The sequence below is a fragment of the Taudactylus pleione genome, unplaced genomic scaffold (assembly GCF_031769625.1).
Source record: "Taudactylus pleione unplaced genomic scaffold, aTauple2 ptg000393l, whole genome shotgun sequence".
NCBI lineage: Eukaryota > Metazoa > Chordata > Amphibia > Anura > Myobatrachidae > Taudactylus > Taudactylus pleione.
The window spans coordinates 6,244,137-6,263,744 of NW_028284794.1; the positions used below are offsets into that span (position 1 = coordinate 6,244,137).

At 42.1% G+C, this 19,608-nt stretch overlaps 1 protein-coding gene across 1 annotated transcript in view; it reads left to right on the forward strand.

Annotated features, from left to right (window-relative positions):
* Positions 1–556: 556 nt before the first annotated feature.
* The window catches only part of LOC148507432 (galactose-3-O-sulfotransferase 4-like), a 104,706-nt gene continuing 85,654 nt past the window's right edge, over positions 557–19,608 (forward strand). The window contains exon 1 of the mRNA XM_088446147.1: positions 557–586. The gene's annotated coding sequence lies outside the window, so the exon portion shown is untranslated. The remainder of the gene's footprint in view (positions 587–19,608) is intronic.

The window sequence follows — 19,608 nt, forward strand, 5'->3', positions numbered from 1 at the left end:
TGCCACTGCTGCTGGCCTGGGTGCTATGCAAGTGGAGGAGACTAGAGGGGGAGGATAAAGATGGAAAAAGTAGGTAACATAGAGAATTATATGGGCACTGAATAAGGGGGGTGGTTGAAGTAAGGGTATTCATGCTGTGGATGAGGTAATCAGTGAGATGAAGACTGGAGTGGAGGCTGTGTGATATAGAGACAGTGTAGATGAATGTACAGTAGTTAAATGTTCAAAAATACAGGTAAAAGGACAGTGCTGCTAATGTATGATCACAGCTACAGTACAAAAGTGACATATAAAGAGAAGTATGTGAGAAGTGGGTGCAGGAAATAGTTACTAAAATAAAGAATGTAGATACATGTGTTGCAATGGAAAAGGCAATACAGTACAAACAGGTTTTTCAGTAGTATGAAGGGAAAAATGACATTGTACAGAGCCGATCCAGTCTGAGGTGATTTGCACAACAAAAGCAATTAATAAGAGCAGAACACAGATTGGGATGTACCTGTAATGTCCAAGCTGTGAGTGCAGTAAGGAGTTTCCTGGATACACAGCTGGTGTTCGTGATGGTGAATTAGCTAATTCACATACAGTAAGTAATTCCTATTATATCCTTCAGAAGGATTTCTGGCTTTTAGGATGTTTTCCTTCAGTTTTCCTCCAGCTTATCTCTGGCGTAACTTCATCTTAGTTATCATTTTGCAATTACACTTTAAATCTTATACTGACTATAGCAGCCTATGGCTATGGATCCTGCCTGATCACTAATAAGTATAGCTACAAACATGTGTCTGTGTGCTCACTGATTGGGACCCCATCCCCAGTACTCAACACACGCTAGATTGGGAAATAATAATAACTTAAGATAAACAAATGGTGAGAGGGGAGTAGACCATCACATATACACAATAAATTCCTAACTTCATTTATAGGAATTGCTGCTAATATAAAAGCAGTGGCAAATTACCTAAAACTATTTTTCAAAGCTGTGCTATCGCAATCTATCTCATATCTATCTATCTCATATCTATCTATCTATCTATCTATCTATCTATCTATCTATCTATCTATCTATCTATCTATCTATCTATCTCTATCTCATATCTATCTCTATCTCATATCTATCTATCTATCTATCTATCTATCTATCTATCTATCTATCTATCTCTATCTATCTATCTCATATCTATTTATCCATACCTCCCAACATGACCCTCTCCAGGAGGGACAAAGTGCTCTGTTCCTGGACTTCCCACTTCATTTATGAATGCAGTCACCTGTGTTGGACTAGTAAATTGATAAGAAAGGGTGCTTCACCACAGGTGATGGCAATCATAAATTACCAGGGAAGTCCAGGAGCAGAGAATGTTGTCCCTCCTGGAGAGGGTCATGTTGGGAGGTATGATTTATCTCATATCTATCTATCTATCTACCTATCTATCTATCTATCTATCTATCTATCTATCTATCTCTCATATTCTATCTCATTATCTATCTATCTTTCTATCTATCTATCTATCTATCTATCTCATATCTATCTATCTCTTTATCTATCTCATATCTATCTATCTATCTATCTATCTATCTATCTAATATCTATCTATCTCTCTATCTCATATCTATCTCTCTATCTCATATCTATCTATCTATCTATCTATCTATCTATCTATCTCATATCTATCTATCTCTCTATCTCATAGCTATCTATCTATCTATCTATCTATCTATCTAATATCTATCTATCTATCTATCTATCTATCTATCTATCTCTCATATTCTATCTCATATCTATCTATCTATCTATCTATCTATCTATCTATCTATCTATCTATCTCATATCTATCTATCTCTCTACCTCATATCTATCTCTCTATCTATCTCATATCTATCTATCTAATATCTATCTATCTATCTATCTCATATCTATCTATCTATCTATCTATCTATCTATCTATCTATCTATCTATCTCTCATATTCTATCTCATTATCTATCTATCTTTCTATCTATCTATCTATCTCATATCTATCTATCTCTTTATCTATCTCATATCTATCTATCTATCTATCTATCTATCTAATATCTATCTATCTCTCTATCTATCTCATATCTATCTATCTATCTATCTATCTATCTATCTATCTATCTATCTCATATCTATCTATCTCTCTATCTCATAGCTATCTATCTATCTATCTATATATCTATCTATCTATCTATCTAATATCTATCTATCTCTCATATTCTATCTCATATCTATCTATCTATCTATCTATCTATCTATCTCATATCTATCTATCTCTCTACCTCATATCTATCTCTCTATCTATCTCATATCTATCTATCTAATATCTATCTATCTATCTATCTCATATCTATCTATCTATCTATCTATCTATCTCTCTATCTCTCTATCTATCTATCTCATATCTATCTCATATCTATCTCATATCTATCTATCTATCTATCTATCTATCTATCTATCTATCCATCCATGACCTGAGGGCAGTGAACATTGACGTCCAAATAACATCATTCCTACGTGACACCTCCACCCACTCAGGACCAGGTAAATAAGTGTAAATCTTAAAGAGGATCAAAAAAAATCTTTGATACTTTGGACTGAATTCAGACCTGCTCGCTATGCTGCGTTTGCTCGCAGCTGGCTGATGTTTGCTATCTGCGCATGCGTATGCATCACCGTGCGCAAGCCAGTCACTGCGATTGGGAAGTGATCGCACGTTAAGCACAGACTGCTTGCTACAGTGAGTAACAGGACGAGCCGTTTGTGGGTGGTGACAGGGAAAGGTCAATGAAAACGGAGGTGTGGATGTGCGAACGCAGGTGTGCCTGTGCATTCTAACAACGTTTCATGGGCGTGCATAATTAACATGAAGCGTCGTTATACACGTCACCTGGCTGTGTTTCACACTGCAGCAACCGCAGTGCTTGCGGCAGGGCATGGTCAACCACAAGTGCTGCGTGCGAGGCCGATGGTACGCGATGTTACTGATTTTGCATACACTTCCTGGAGATGACGTGTGCTGCGAAGGGAAAAGGGGCGTCATAAGACTGGCGTGCGATCACACTGCCATCGCACACTAAGACATAGTGTGCGTACTAATGTCTTACCGTGCGATCGTAGCCTCTGCATATATTAGCAGCTGATAGCTGTGTGCGAACGCATCTAGCAAGGGGTCTGAATCGAGCCATTTGTCCCAACATATATTGCTGCTTAGGGAGCCTGTGAACTCCCAAACTAATATCCAAAGAATAAGTAATGAAGTGCACACCAATAAAAGAAAAAGAAATGTATGCAAATAAATAAATATCAAATATATCCTGTTTGATAAAATATTAATAATAATATTAGTACATTTATAAAACAATAGACAATATCGATTTACAGTATCACAATTGTATAATAGGAAAAACCCCAGTGCTTGTGAAATAATTATTAAGCCAAAATAATTAAGGGATCATTTGCTGGTGAACAAATATCTGGACTGCATTAACATTTAAAAGTTTTATTAGTCACATACAGAAATAGATAGAAAAATAAGCTGTGATAAAACTCACCTATTGGACCTAGTGCGGGGACGGATGCTGTGTTTGCAGCGCTTCACCGAAACAGGGGGCATGGTCTCCTGGGCAGGGGTCGTGGCCAAATGGGAAGGGTCGGGGCCTCGCGGCCCAAACTCCTGTGGTTATTACTGGGGAAGGGGGTGCCGGAGGTGCGGACTGCCCTGTTTGAAGTGCTGGCTCCCTCACAGTGTCAGGAGCCAAGTGCTGTACTTAATGCTACAGTGCAGCACCCGGCTCATGTCACTGAGGGGGAGTCTGCACCTTGGTGTCACCCCTCTGCGGGTGACACCTGGGTGCGGTCCGCACCCCCTTGTGACACCACTGGTTATTATTATTATTATTATCCTTTATTTATATGGCGCCACAAAGGTTCCGCAGCGCCTTACACAGTACATAAATGAGCACACAAGAAAAACAGTTAATAGTAATACAAAACAATGCAGGACAAGGACAAGGTTATAAACTCAGCTGCAAAACACAAGCAGCAGGACATGAGCAACCAGGTGGTAGGTGCCATTGTAGGGAGTTAGGAGTAAATTATACTATAAGTAGGGGGAGGAGAAGCACGTGAGGATGAGGGCCCTGCTCGTGAGAGCTTACATTCTAAAGGGGAAGGGCAGACAGACAGGGGCGACACAGAGGGGTAGATAGTGAAGAAGGAGCATGGAGCAGTGGGTTAGGATATGTGCTGCGGAATGTGTGTGTATAAGACGACCTGATGTTATGTAAAAATTAAGTCCTTCATACATCTATCTCTATGATAGAAAATAGATTGTTTGTGTTATTTACATGAGAGATGTACAAAGTAAAGTAGAAGCACTTTAATTTGTGTGTTACATTTTAGCATCTATATACAGCCTGACAAGAAATGCAGCTATTATGGGACTGTCCCGCCATTCTAATACAGTAGTGACTACTTTAGTTCCAGCTGCTGGGTGCTATGCCATGCTCCTGTGAGTGGGTGCATCTCACATGCTAGACCCACTCACAAATGGGTGCAGCCATACATGATGTGGTCCCACAGGATGTTGCAGTACCCGGGCCCAGAATTTCTCTTGGCAGCCCTGGAGGTGACAGACAGAACGAGGAGGGAATGGGGCTTAGTAGTGGGGTAACAAGACCATGGAGGGAGGTGGTTGAGAGTGGAGGTATAGGAGAAGTGGGGGAAAGAAGCAGAGGGTTGGAAGCAGACTGATGAGAGAAAAAAAGGAAGAACAGCAAGTGGAGGAAACAGGAGGGGGAAGAGAGGGACGGATAAAGTAGAGGATTATGTGGACATAGAATATGGGGGTTGTGTGAAGTAAGGGTGTTCATGCTGTGGACAAGGTAATAATTGAGATGTAAACTGGAGTGGAGGCTGTGAGATATAGAGTCAGTGTGATATAGAGACAGTGTAATGTGGAGGCTGTGTGATGTAGAGACAGTGAGATATAGAGTCAGTGTGGATTAAAGTTGTTAAATGTTCAAAAATACATGTAAAGAACAGTGCTGCTAATGTATGAGCGCAGCTCCAAAAGTGATATATAAAGGAGAGGTATGTGAGTAGTGGGTGCAGGAATTAGTTTATAAACAAATGATTAATGTGGATAGATGTGACACAATTGGAAAAGGCAATACAAAATGAATGAGGACAAAATTACAATGTACCCGAGCTGATCCAGTCCAAAGTGTTCTGATCAACAAAGATCAATCAACAAGAGCAGCACACAGACAGGGGAGCACTTGCAGTGTCCAAGCAGTGAGTGCAGTAAGTAGTTGCCTGGATACAGCAGAAGATGTTGATTTTGTTCATTCACATAAGTATGTTGCTTCTTGTTGTTCAGAAAGTGTTCTGGTTTTGAGTTTCGTTTTCCTCCAGTTTATCTCCAGCGTAACTCCGACTTAGTTATCAAATTGTATTTACACTTATAATCAGAACACTTTGAATCTTAACACAGACTATGGCAGCCTCCGGCTATGCAGCCTGTGGGAGCAGTAATATCTAAAGTTACAAACATGTGTCTCTGTGCTCACTGATTGGGACCCCACCCCAAAAGCTCTAACACACACTAAATTGGGATGCAATAAAGTCTAAGATAAACAATTTGTGAGAAGGGGGAGGCCAACACAGATTCACAATACATTCCTAACTTCCTTTAGATAAATTGCTCTTAGTATAGCAGTAGTTGTAATTTACCCAGTATAAATTTTCAAAACTGTGCTGAGGCAATCACTAAAACAGCATCTGATGGGAGCAGTAGTTGTAATTTACCCAGTATAAATTTTCAAAACTGTGCTGAGGCAATCACTAAAACAGCATCTGATGGGAGCAGTAGTTGTAATTTACCCAGTATAAATTTTCAAAACTGTGCTGAGGCAATCACTAAAACAGCATCTGATGGGAGCAGTAGTTGTAATTTACCCAGTATAAATTTTCAAAACTGTGCTGAGGCAATCACTAAAACAGCATCTGATGGGAGCAGTAGTTGTAATTTACCCAGTATAAATTTTCAAAACTGTGCTGAGGCAATCACTAAAACAGCATCTGATGGGAGCAGTAGTTGTAATTTACCCAGTATAAATTTTCAAAACTGTGCTGAGGCAATCACTAAAACAGCATCTGATGGGAGCAGTAGTTGTAATTTACCTGTGGAATGCAGAGAAGAAGTCACATCAGTCTTTGCATGGTGCGCATATGACAAATAAGATCTCCAGCGTAACTCCGACTTAGTTATCAAATTGTATTTACACTTATAATCAGAACACTTTGAATCTTAACACAGACTATGGCAGCCTCCGGCTATGCAGCCTGTGGGAGCAGTTCAATTCATGCGCTCCCAGCACCTCGCTCATAAAAGACCAGTCCTGCTTGTAGCCTTAATTAGTAGTAGCTTAGGAGAGAGGTGAATACAAGTACAGGTACTGGTATCCAATTCCCGGTATACAAATGGGGAATCACATCAAAGTGCTGTTTGGTCCAAGACGGCAACAGCAATGTGTTTTGTCCACTTATATAGACCTTTTTCAAACTTAATGTGTTTTTTTCACAACTGCAGCTTATATACAATGGTTCCTTCTTTTATTGGTTCAAGGTTTTTAAAAATCTTTAACCCCTACTTATCCATTTTTTAATACAGTATAATATAATTCTTTATATAGGTATATTTATATTTGTATGTAAAATTCCTTAAAAACACATACATTCATTTTCCTATATACAGTATGCATACTATTGATATCCCTAAATCTCTTTACCCAAATGTCACTACTTAGCGCAACAAGTCGCTTAAGAAATAATTGCTTTCCAATCCAATTGTGGTTCCATAGCACAAAAAGTTATATTGTTTAATGAAAAGTATAATGCGCTGTGATCTAGACAATTAGCGTAAAAAGCAAATAAATACAAAGGTACAAGCCGATACATACGCGTGCGCACTGGTTCCAGTATATAGTCATCAGTCCAGAAGCCTGTGGTCATCCAAGAAGAATGGCTGTATACTATAAACAGTACTTAGGCTATATACCTTAGAGAGAACAAAAGACACTAGTTGACAGATTTCCATTGGGTCATGCTCCTGGACATTCTGGTGCGATGCAGGTCATTGGACAGTTCATACAGCATCACTGGGGGTATGTCCCAGTTCCTCAGATGTTGCTTTGTGTGGTTTTCCCGCCGAAGAACTGGTTTAAACTAGTTAAAAGACACTACATACAGATATACATTCTAACCACTAATTTCCTATAATCCATAACTTGCGGACACATGATGCGATCTCCTTGCCAATAGAACCAGAGATCTGCAAATAAACGGTGATTTAGAATGGTACCAAACATGACATGTCTACTAGTTTCTATACCTTAAATATCATATACTTTACATTTCACAACATAAGTATTAGCTATTAAAACCTCTAATATTAACCTTAGTGCTTGGGAACCTTGCTATAAGTGATTGCATGTGTGAGTGTAAGAATATTGTGTAAATTCGCTAGTATGCATTGTGTGTCTTGTGTTTTGTGCTTATCTGTGCTTTAATGTACAGCGCAACTGTGCGTTGTGCGTCTTGTAAATTTTATATGTATTATCTAATGTGTGTATAGGTTTTGATAGGACTTTCAACAATATGCAGTAGCAAAGCGGATGCACGATGCTAATAACCAAATATAGCATTGTACATAATGGTATTGTGCTAACGACGCAAAATGGCGTCATCAGAGGAGACACAAAATGGCGTCGCCAGATATTAATTTACAAGATTTGATCTCAGCCAATCATCCGGCTTCAACAATACATTGACTTCTCATATGAAAAAAACTAATACTTGTATTATACATTACAGTATATTATATGCGGTCCAGTAAAAATACATAAAATATAAAAAAATATATATACAATATTAACTACAACAATTTTATGTTTTCCCCCATGGATTAAATAAAAATATTACCAAAGCAGAGTAGACATTATCTAATTATTTTTTCTTTCCTCTTTTCCATCCATAACAATATTAACATTAAGTGATATTTTCATATTATTATTATTATTATTATTATTATTATTATTATTATTATTATTAGGGGTGTGCACCGGACACTTTTCGTGTTTTGTGTTTTGGTTTTGGATCTGGATCTTTCTTCGTGTTTTGGATCTGGATTGGTTTTGCCAAAACCACCCTTCCGTGTTTTGGGTTCTGGGTTTTGTGTTTTGGATCTGGATTTTTTCTTAAAAAATAAAAAAAAAACCCGCTAAAATCACATAAATGGGCCTTTTTTTGTTCCTACGCTATTAATAACCCCAATAACATTAATTTCCACTCATTTCCACTCTATTCTGAACACCTCACACCTCACAATATTGTTTTTAGGCCAAAAGGTTGTACCGAGGAAGCTGGATGACTATGCTAAGCGACACAAGGGGGCGGCACAAACACGTGGCCCATCTAGGAGTGGCACTGCAGTGGCAGACAGGAAGCCAATCAGCGTTATGGTGCCCATTTGCATGTAGCACGAACCCGGGAGATCCGTGCTACATGCATCTGTGTGATTGGCACAGAGCAATGACAGGTCCGTGAGACCCGTCTGTGCTGCTGTGGTAAAAAAAAAAAAAAAAACCTGTGTAAAAAAAGAAAAAAATGGCGTGCACCCCCCCAAAAAAGAGCAACCAGCCCCGGGCATTAGTAACCCAGTGCTGGGTGTGCTTAAATACAGGGGACAAACGACGTAGGGGTCCCCTGTACTTAAGCACAACCAGCACCGGGCTAGTCAGAACCAGCGCTGGTTGCCAAAATACGGGGGACAAACGACGTAGGGGTCCCCTGTATTCTGCGCAACCAGCTCTGGGCTCTGATCCGGTCCTGGTTCTGGAAATATAGGGGACAAAAAATGAGTAGGGTTCCCCTGTATGTTCCAGAACCAGCACTGGACTTTTTCTAGCGGGGGGCTGATGCCACAGCCAGGGGAGCCCTTTCACCGGGCCCCCCAGCCGCAGCATCAACCCTGACCGCTAGTCAGCCCAGGCCGGGGATCCCTGGAGAGCTGGGGACCCCCCCAATAAAGGGGTCACCCTCTCCAGGGCACCCCAGGCCCAGGCTGATAGCCCGGGGCTATCCCCGCCACCCCTGGTGGCGGTGGGTGGCGGGTTGATTGTGTGGTGTGGTGTAAATAAAGAATATCAAACATTGTCTTTACAAGTAGAACTGCAAGTCCCAGCTAGCCTGCCCCGCATGCTGGTACTTGGAGAACCACAAGTACCAGCATGCAGGGCATTAAGGGCCCACTAGTACCTGTAGTTCACCTGTAAAAAAAATGTTTAAAAAAACACAGGACACACACACCGTGACAGTATAAGTTTATTAAACATACATACACACACACACATGTACACATACTCACCTATGTAACCTGTAGCATCGGTCCACTTGTCCGGTAAAGTATCCCTAGGGGACCTGTGAAAAAAAACATACTCACCATCTCCTATGCGAGGTTCTGTCCTCTTCGTTCCAAAGTAGGCATCCCCGGACTTGGCAAAAAAAAAAAAACGAAAACGCGATCCACGAACTTAGTACCGTTCTATAGAACGGTACTTCCCGAATGAGAGCTTAGCGACGGGGTATCACCATGGAAACCCCGCTGCTAAGCGTTCATTGGCTGAGAGAGGTCATCTCCCGTCTCTCAGCCAATGAACGGCTCCCTCCATTGTAGTCAATGGTGGGAACCGCAGGGTAAACTTTAATAACCTTGCGGCTCCCAGCATTGACTACAATGGAGGGAGCCGTTCATTGGCTGAGAGAGACGGGAGATGGCCTCTCTCAGCCAATGAACGCTTAGCAGCGGGGTTTCCATGGTGATACCCCGCCGCTAAGCTCTCATTCGGGAAGTACCGTTCTATAGAACGGTACTAAGTTCGTGGATCGCGTTTTCGTTTTTTTTTTTTTGCCAAGTCCGGGGATGCCTACTTTGGAATGAAGAGGACAGAACCTCGCATAGGAGATGGTGAGTATGTTTTTTTTCACAGGTCCCCTATGGATACTTTACCGGACAAGTGGACCGATGCTACAGGGTTACATAGGTGAGTATGTGTACATGTGTGTGTGTGTGTGTGTGTGTATGTATGTTTAATAAACTTATACTGTCACGGTGTGTGTGTCCTGTGTTTTTTTTAAACATTTTTTTACAGGTGAACTACAGGTACTAGTGGGCCCTTAATGCCCTGCATGCTGGTACTTGTGGTTCTCCAAGTACCAGCATGCGGGGCAGGCTTGCTGGGACTTGCAGTTCTACTTGTAAAGACAATGTTTGATATTCTTTATTTACACCACACCACACAATCAACCCGCCACCCACCGCCACCAGGGGTGGCGGGGATAGCCCCGGGCTATCAGCCTGGGCCTGGGGTGCCCTGGAGAGGGTGACCCCTTTATTGGGGGGGTCCCCAGCTCTCCAGGGATCCCCGGCCTGGGCTGACTAGCGGTCAGGGCTGATGCTGCGGCTGGGGGGCCCGGTGAAAGGGCTCCCCTGGCTGTGGCATCAGCCCCCCGCTAGAAAAAGTCCAGTGCTGGTTCTGGAACATACAGGGGAACCCTACTCATTTTTTTCCCCTGTATTTCCAGAACCAGGACCGGATCAGAGCCCAGAGCTGGTTGCGCAGAATACGGGGGACCCCTACGTCGTTTGTCCCCCGTATTTTGGCAACCAGCTCTGGTTCTGACTAGCCCGGTGCTGGTTGTGTTTAAGTACAGGGGACCCCTATGTCGTTTGTCCCCTGTATTTAAGCACACCCAGCACTGGGTCACTAATGCCCGGGGCTGGTTGCTCTTTTTTTGGGGGGGAGGACGCCATTTTTTTCTCTTTTTACACAGGTTTTTTTTTTTTTATTTACCACAGCAGCACAGACGGGTCTCACGGACCCGTTAGTGCTCTGTGTCAATGACACAGATGCAAGTAGCACGGATCTCCTGGTCCGTGCGTGCATCTGTGTCATTGAAATACACAGCAGCACAGACGGGTCTCACTGACCCATCTGTGCTCTGTGTCACTGTCAATCACACAGATGCATGTAGCACGGATCTCACGAGTCCGTGCTACATGCAAATGAGCACCATAATGCTGATTGGCTGAGAGCCGTGACAGACGGCTCTGTCAGCCAATCAGCACTTTGCCCATTAAAGGCAAAGGCATTTTTTTTTAAATGGCCGCTCGAGGCAAAACCTCGAGATCCGACAGCAGATCTCGAGGTTTTGCCTCGGGAGAGGGATCCGGGGCAGACAGGGAGATCCGAGCTTGGGCTCGGATCGCCCCGGATCCCCGAAGTTCGGGTGGGTTCGGTTCTCAGGGAACCGAACCCGCTCATCCCTAATATATATATATATATATGTATATAAACTGTATACATGTGTATATACATGTAATTTTTTTTTAAAGTTTTTTGTTTGCATGGCTATGTCGGCTGAACCACACCATGGGGGGAAGAGGGGCCTGTGTGCTCCTTTGCTATGGGGCTCCCTAAGAGCTAGTTACACCCCTGATACCGCAGGTAGGTGCACAGCATAGCATAGCCTTGAGCAGTCATTATTCCTACAGCCAGACTGCCCCGCGTGCATGTGGGAACTTTTAAAGGCATCACAATCAATTTCCAGCCAAAACAATGGTGTTTAGAAGCTCAAATCGACTGCCTCACATTATTCTATTCATTTGAGAATTCGATTTACGTTCAGTTTGCAAATTGAATGTTAGTAAATTAAGGGATCCTATATTTGACTATTGGAAAACATTAATGTTTTGCCTATATTCGATTTTGAAATTTAGTTTTCTGTTGGATTTGACATTTGATTTTGGCTTTAGTAAATCTACAATAACAAAATCGAATGGCAAATCGAACAGAGGGCCTGATTCAGACCCGGTTGCCAGCGCTGTGCGCTCGCAACCGGGTCGATGGTGGGCCAGCGCGCATGCGCACGATGGAGCCGGCTCCGTCGTGCGCATGCGCACAACCCGGATAGCGACGGGCACTCCGTCACTCCGGGTCTCGCAACAAAGGGGGCGAGCTGTCGATGTTGAGTGACAGCTCGCCCCCTGTGGTGGGCGGGCCGGGGGCTGCCCAAACGGAGGCATTCCCATGTGAATGCGTTTGCGCACAACCCGGATAGCGACGGGCACTCCGTCACTCCGGGTCTCGCAACAAAGGGGGCGAGGTGTCGATGTTGAGTGACAGCTCGCCCCTTGTGGTGGGCGGACCGGGGGCTGCCCAAACGGAGGCATTCCCATGTGAACGCCTCCGTTTGGGGGCGGCCCTACTGACATCAGGAGTGATGTCAGTGGGAGAGATTTCGGCTCTGTTAGAGCCGAAATCGCTATGGGGCTTGCGGCCACGAGACCCTACCACAAGGTGAAAAGACCGGCCCTGATTCAGAGCGAGCCAGAATCCAAAATCGATCTCTAATAAATATACCCCCAGCTGAGAGCTGATAGAGAGATTTTCACTCAGTACTTTTTGGGAGAGACATTTTGCACCTTCCACTAACACTAATGGAGGAAAGCAGAAAGAGAAGCTTCAAGTATGTACTAATGTGCTCTTACTCTCAAAATTAATTTGAAGCATGAATGAGGTTAAACGAAGCACTGATTAGGTAAATTAAAACATTTAGGGGTTGATTCAATTAGAAACTAATCAGCTCAGCACACAAGGATTTGCGTCCATATACTGCACCTGTGGCAACTCCGTATTTATAATGGGTGTAAGGTGTGCGGTGCACACGGGCCCCTGGGTCCAGAGGGGCCCACACTGCACCAATACTAGTTATACTTACCATTCCGCAGATTCCGGTGTGCTGTTCTACAGCGCCAGTCCGGGCGCTGCAGAGTAGTAAAAAATCACTGGGAAAATGATAGCGGCCATTTTCCCCGTAGCTCGGGCATGTGCAGAAAAGATGTTCCCGGGAAAAAGGCGCGGGCGCCACTTACCCAGAGACCCGCGCATGCACAGTAGATACCGGCATGAAGCCAGAATCTACTGCTCTGACAGAGAGGAGGGGGCCAAAACGGAGGCTGCACACGCCCCTGTCCAAACGTGCAGTTTTTGTTCTAAAATACATAAATGTGGGGCCAGATTGTGATGAGATAGGGATAATCTGATGTTCTGTTGTTTTGCTCCTGGTAAGCTAAAACGAGAACCTATAGTGTGTTTGTGTGCCTGTGTTTGCCCATGTGTACGATTGTGTTCCGATTACATTGACATTGAATTTGTTCATTCACAGTACTACAGGGACCTGTTAGTAATATTTTAGTAGTTAGCTATTTACGAAACGTGACACTTTCTATTATATCCTTCACAAAACAAAAATCTCCAAAACTCCCAATCCAAATAAATAGACAGCCTACGGAGAAAGGTGATTCCCAGACAGCTTGTGGGCATAAAAATAAAAGCTAAAACATTAGAAACATTTCTTGAATGGCTAATGGCAATTGCGGGGAGAGCAGTGAAGGAGAATAGGGTGGGACTGCAATGGATATTATACTTTGTTGAGTCTGAGGAACTCTATTTAATAATCTATGCCAGAAAATTCCCAAGCATTCTTATACATATCCTTTTTTGATGCCCAAACCACAAGTTGAGACTCTGGTGTCTGGTTCTCTTTGTGTTCTGCACATAACAACCTGTTTTAACTAAAATATTCAGTTGTTACCAGATCCAGTAACAGAGATAGAAGGGGGAAAAGAGAATGAGATAGAGGACCTGATTAAGGGGGAATGCTGATATAAGCAGAGTTTGGGAGTGTGTTGTAGGGGAAGAGGGGGGGGTAAATTTGTTGCTGGTGATAACAGTTTTTCGGTGTATTAGGTGAAGCAAAAAAAAATCTATTGCTCTGACTTCTAGCTTGTTTCTATTGATTCTGTAGCTTTGCTATATTCCGAGAGTTCAGCTAGCATATGACCTGACTTATTGCCTTTCCCTATCCATTACTATCACCTGCTAATGACTTAACTTTTTATTATAGCGCTCCCTTGTGCTCCCTTGTGTGTATTTTTTCTGTTGTGTATTTAGTGTTTCCAGAATCTTTTTGGGAGCTGCAATACGGGTAACAATTGATTACTAATATATGTACATTTTTGCGCCTGATCTAGATATTTATTTATATCAGTGTGCTAATGAAACTAGTCTGGGTTCTGCAACCTGTGGAAACCTTGTGGTTTATTACTTCTTATTGGGGTCTCTGGTATAAAAAAAAAGTATACCCAATAGGTTGTGCATCCCAGATGAGCCATCTCCAATCGCTGGTGGTATGGTTAATTAATATCTCCAGCCCTATAATTGCTGACATTCTGCTACCACAGGGTATCTATGTGTATTTGCAGTAGAATAATCCAAACTAAAGCATTTTGTGTCTGCGATGTCTTTCTAATAGCATGAATGTGCTTTCTGACATCTCAGTACTACTTCTGTCTCTGCACTGTTCCTGTGCATCATGCTTCTCCTAATAGGTGCATGTTTCCACTTTATGATGCTGATCTTTGGACCTATAGAGGTTTTCTCAAACAATGCTCCATTCATTTTGAACTTCACCCAGGAACTTTTGGTGAATGTGCCAAAGGATCATTCAATAATTCTGTCCAGACTCTTGCAAGGGCTTTTCATTTGTGGGAAAATGATGATCAACTTCTCTACAATGCTTCTGCCTTTACCACTGCATTCATTATTTCTGGCCAGACTCTCTCATAGGCTTATCCTTTGTAGGAAAATGATTATCCACTTCTTTAAAATGCTTTAGCCTTAAATATGTAAAGATGTTGAGCCTGTTCTCTTCTGCTTCAGTCAGACAACGTTGTGTAACGTGGCTCAGTGCAGGATTCCAAAGACGCTCTTTTCTGGCAAGGCCTTTCAGATTGCAGTAATGATGAATTATCACCATGTGATTTACCTGTGTGGCTGATTTGATAACCTTCTGCAGTACGGTTGATTTTCATTGCAGAGAATGCAAACAACAGGAAGACAGTATCTGAAAATCTTCACTATGACATCTGGCTCCAAATATTCAAAAATACCAACTCCTTGCTGAGCAGCGTATGTAATGGAACACTTTTGTAGGATAACTTTTGAATTTTGTATTTATTTTATTATCCAATGTCCCCTAAAATTGGCAAAACTCAAAATCCTAGGTGAACAAGATTATTTTTTTTTATCTACCCTACCTTCTTAAACAGACACAGCAAGGCATTTCATTCAATTTAACTTTATATAAAAAGTTGAAATCCCTACAATTCCTTAGCAAACCCGCTAGCTCCTGCATTCTTGGGAGTCTCACTCCTGATGGCTCCGTTCATTACAGAACTATTTCTCACATTTTCCAGGTCACCATTCTGCATAAAGAAGACATTTCTTTCATTCTCATTTCCATAGCCTTTAACCACTGCACATTGGCCCACCTTAGCGCCAGAAGTATAGTCCTACTCTGCATTAGAAATCCAGACATTCTATTTTGTAGATCTTGCTGCTTTAGTTCCTGCTTAGAGGATAAAACCCAGTTGAAAGAAAATGTTGCCTTCCACATTCCAGTTCACAGATATGTTTTGCAAGCATAAAACTAGGACATTGCCTTAAAATTTAATTTATGATTGTGTTAATGATCTTTTATCAGACACATCCCCTTCTCTGGATGATGGGTATCACTGTACTGTAATGTGGGTCATAACTGGCCTTTTTTTTTTTTTTTTTAAACATTTTATACATTTGAAGTGACTTAAATGTCTTCCCACATCATCTCTCATTGCTGACATGTTCATTTTTCATTTATTCTGCACAGCCTTTTATAAGAAATTAGAAGTAAGACTGAATATTTCTTCATTATATCATCTACAATCCAATGGCCTAACAGAGATTTCAGAATCAACTTGTTTGATCTTTACATTACCAGACAAAGAAAAACATTGTATTACTATTATCTCTCATTTGGCTCTATTTATTAACATTATTTTTACTAAAATAAAGTGAAAAGGGGTGTTTTCACACCCTTTTCACATTATTTTGGTATCACCTATAGTTATTACAGGGCAATTGGAGTAGAATTCTTAAAATTCTACTCCAAGCCCTAAGTATCACTTATTTTTAGTAAGCAGATCGCATTTCCCACAATTGTAATGGGAAATGTGATCCGACCAAAGTTACTAAAAATAAATTGTAAAAACTTACCGGGGAAAGTTCTGTGATAAAAACGCCACCCGCAGGTGGCGTTATCCAGGGTCTCCCCCGGTTACCGGACTCCTACTCTGCAAGAAAACAAAAAAAAAATTGTAAAAAAAAAAATTCACTTACCTGACTCCAGGGACTGGTGGTCGGGGCTCCGGTGATGACTCCCCTCCAGTCAGTTGGTCTCCCATGCTGCACTGTGGCCCGGTCATCAAGTGATCGGGTCCCAGTGCAGTATGGGATATCAGCTGACCGGAGGCATGGAAGACATCACCGGAGCACCGATGACTGCAGGTAAGGGAGGGGGGGTTGCAGGGGGGTCCGCAATCACGGGGGGAGGGACTTAGTGTCGGGGGCGGGGCTTAGCGCTTGGGGGTAGCAGCGGTGTATGTGCAGGGCACTAGTCACTTTATTTTTTTCCAAAAATATTGTGACTAGTGTGCGGAGGGGATTCGCAGGGACAGAGCTTTGTTTTCCTTTGTTTTCCTCTTTACTAGTGTTTTCCTGCCTACACTATCTTATCCAGATGTGCACACATGCCACTTCTACCTGTTTTCATAGGGTCATATTGATCAAGGTATGTTTGCAGGTGATGTTCAGGGGAATACTCGTAAAAAGGAAGCATCCCCAGGATGTATGAAAAGGGGTTCTGCAGCAGATATCGTTCGCAAAAGAAGCCTCCATGGGCTCCTACATTTTCAAATTTACCAAGCTCTGGAATGTGAAGCTAATGCCATCGTCACTGCATCATATTTTTTTCCGGAGATAGATCCTCTTGAACCCTCTCCGCCAGCCCATACTAACTTATGAATAGTATAAAGGCTATGCCCATCCCCGGAAGCAAAGTAATAGTGGCAGCTATCACTGTGCTTCCAGCCCATCGCGAAAACAGTGCTTTCTCAGAAGCTTTGCCCGGTACCCCAACAAAGGTAAATCCATGTGAAATTAATAATTTTTGCATTGCGAGTTGGGGTGAAAATATCATATCACAACCGTAGAAAAAAATGCAGCTTGTGATAAATATGAACCCTTAGTCTCCAGTTACAGTATTTCTGGTCCTGTTTGTTCTGCCAATGTTTTTGGCCCAGGCTTACTTCATGCTAGTATGCACTCTGCTTAAACTCACCCATCAGTACTTGCCAGGACTATAAACAGAGATTGGAATAGAAACAGTGGGATACTGAGGCACTCCATTTCACCTCAGCTCATTTCCACTCTTTTCATCAGTTGTCTTGACATCACAATCCCATAACAATCAGGACCTTAGCATCACTGATTAGCACCAAGAAGGCTGCAGGATTTTTAATTTGTCAGCAACACACTCTCATTATCTGTTATAGTGTTTGCTTCATTAGGTACTGTGTATCTCTCTCTCTATTTTTTTGGTTATCCATTGGATTTTTTACCATCCTATGCAAGACCTGACCATGCTTTGTGACCCCTAATATTCTTGATGGCTGTCTGCACTGACCACAGCTTGTTTGATGATTATGCTTGTCTGCTGCCTGCCTTGACCACAGTTTGTGATCCCTGCTATTCTATTTGTCATATGTTGCTTTTTTGTATTAATCCTGACTATTCTGCTGTTATGTACAATTGCCATTTGTTATCTGGTATTTGTGATGTGTAATTCAGGGTATAAGTCTTCAACAACTGGTGCCAAGACTATGACATAGTCACACTTCCAGTGCGCTGCAGCCATGCCCCTGATTTCAAACTCCCTAATACTGTAAGATATGCAGCTCATTACTGTTTGTTCATCATGTATTTGTTATTTTCTTGCTCTACTATGTAACTAATTGATGTTTCTCATAGTGTAATTTGCTGTTGTTTTGCTCTACACCCATTGTTTGGCATCCCGGATACTTTGTGGTGCCTTATAATTATGTTATGAAACTAATAATAATATTATTCTTTCTGCTGATGTTTGTTGAAAATCATGTATCCACAACACAAATGTAAAAGTGAAAAACAAAATTCTTTTGGTTATTTTACTTATGTACTGTACAGTGCTCATAAAGAGGCATAATTTAAAATGGGCTCATTTTAAAAATGCACTGGATTTTTGCACTGGAAATGTATCATGTGTTAAATCAGTAACAAAATAACATTTTATGGTACAAGCAAGTACCTGAAAGTGACAAGGGCTGCACCTGCGAGAATGTTATTGTGTGAAAGACGACTGTAGTTGCTATGGAAATGTCAAATGATGTATTGTATAGAACTGTGCATGATATTTTAACTTGCAAATGCCCCAAAAAATAAACAATGCAAATATGTTGGCATTTGACGGGAGCATTTTTCTTCATTCAATAGTATTATTTACTTTAATGTTTGTTTTTACTTACATTGTAAGGCCAGCGGAGGTTCCTGCAGTGTATAATTTGGGCAGTTGTGCTGGATGACAGTCAGGGAGGGGGCAGACTTCTCAACATAGGCAGCTAAGTAGTACCATATTAAGCCTTTGGGGGGCCTGGGGCACATAAGACAGGGGGCCTGTCCACACTCCTCTGGCCCTTCCTCTCTGGTGAGCAGTGCTCCAATCCAATGGTGGCACAGTGGATGGATGGAAAGGAGAGTAAGACACGTTGGGCCGGAGAGGAGAGGTAGACACGGCAGGGTGCAGTGCACGCACAGTAGGCGCATGTCCTCTATGGAGAGCCACTGTATCCTCCTGCTCGGCAGCTGCTGCAGCAGCAGTGTGCCCCAACCAGGGGAAAGAAGGGGGCCTTAGAGAGGGGGGCCTGGGGCACCGTACAATGCCCTACCCACTTAATCTGACCAGTTTTCTTCACCCTGAAATTATTATTGTAAAACATTGTGTAATATGTAGGTGCCACGTAGATAAAGCATAATAAATAGTCTCAAGTCTAAGTTGTCAAATAAGTCCCAACTGTCGACCAGGCGAGGCAGGTATGTCATGATGCCAACACCCCTTCCTCACCTGACAAGTGTGCCATGGCTTCCAAGCGCCTGCATGCGCATTGAACTGCCCAGTAGTAAATACTGACTGCACTGGGATATGCCTGACATAGCACAAGAGAAGCAAAAATGTGCAATATGGTCAGGTAGTGGGGTCATGTCCTTGTTATTGGAATAACAAAACAGAAATCATAATTGTATCACCGGAATTTCACACATCTGCATAACGGGCAATGTATGCACTACCTATATGTCTCCTTTTCCTCAGCTGGGATTGGACTTCAGTAAAATTGATAGCAAATCTATAATATTCCTCTAAAGTTTGTCACTTACTGACACAATTATTTCCTCTAATCTATTTTTTATAGATCTGAGTTTGTTTTTTTTGTGTCTCAATTGTCAGGTTACTAGGGTTTTGGTGACCCGGGTCAGGCACTATAGGGCTGGCTTC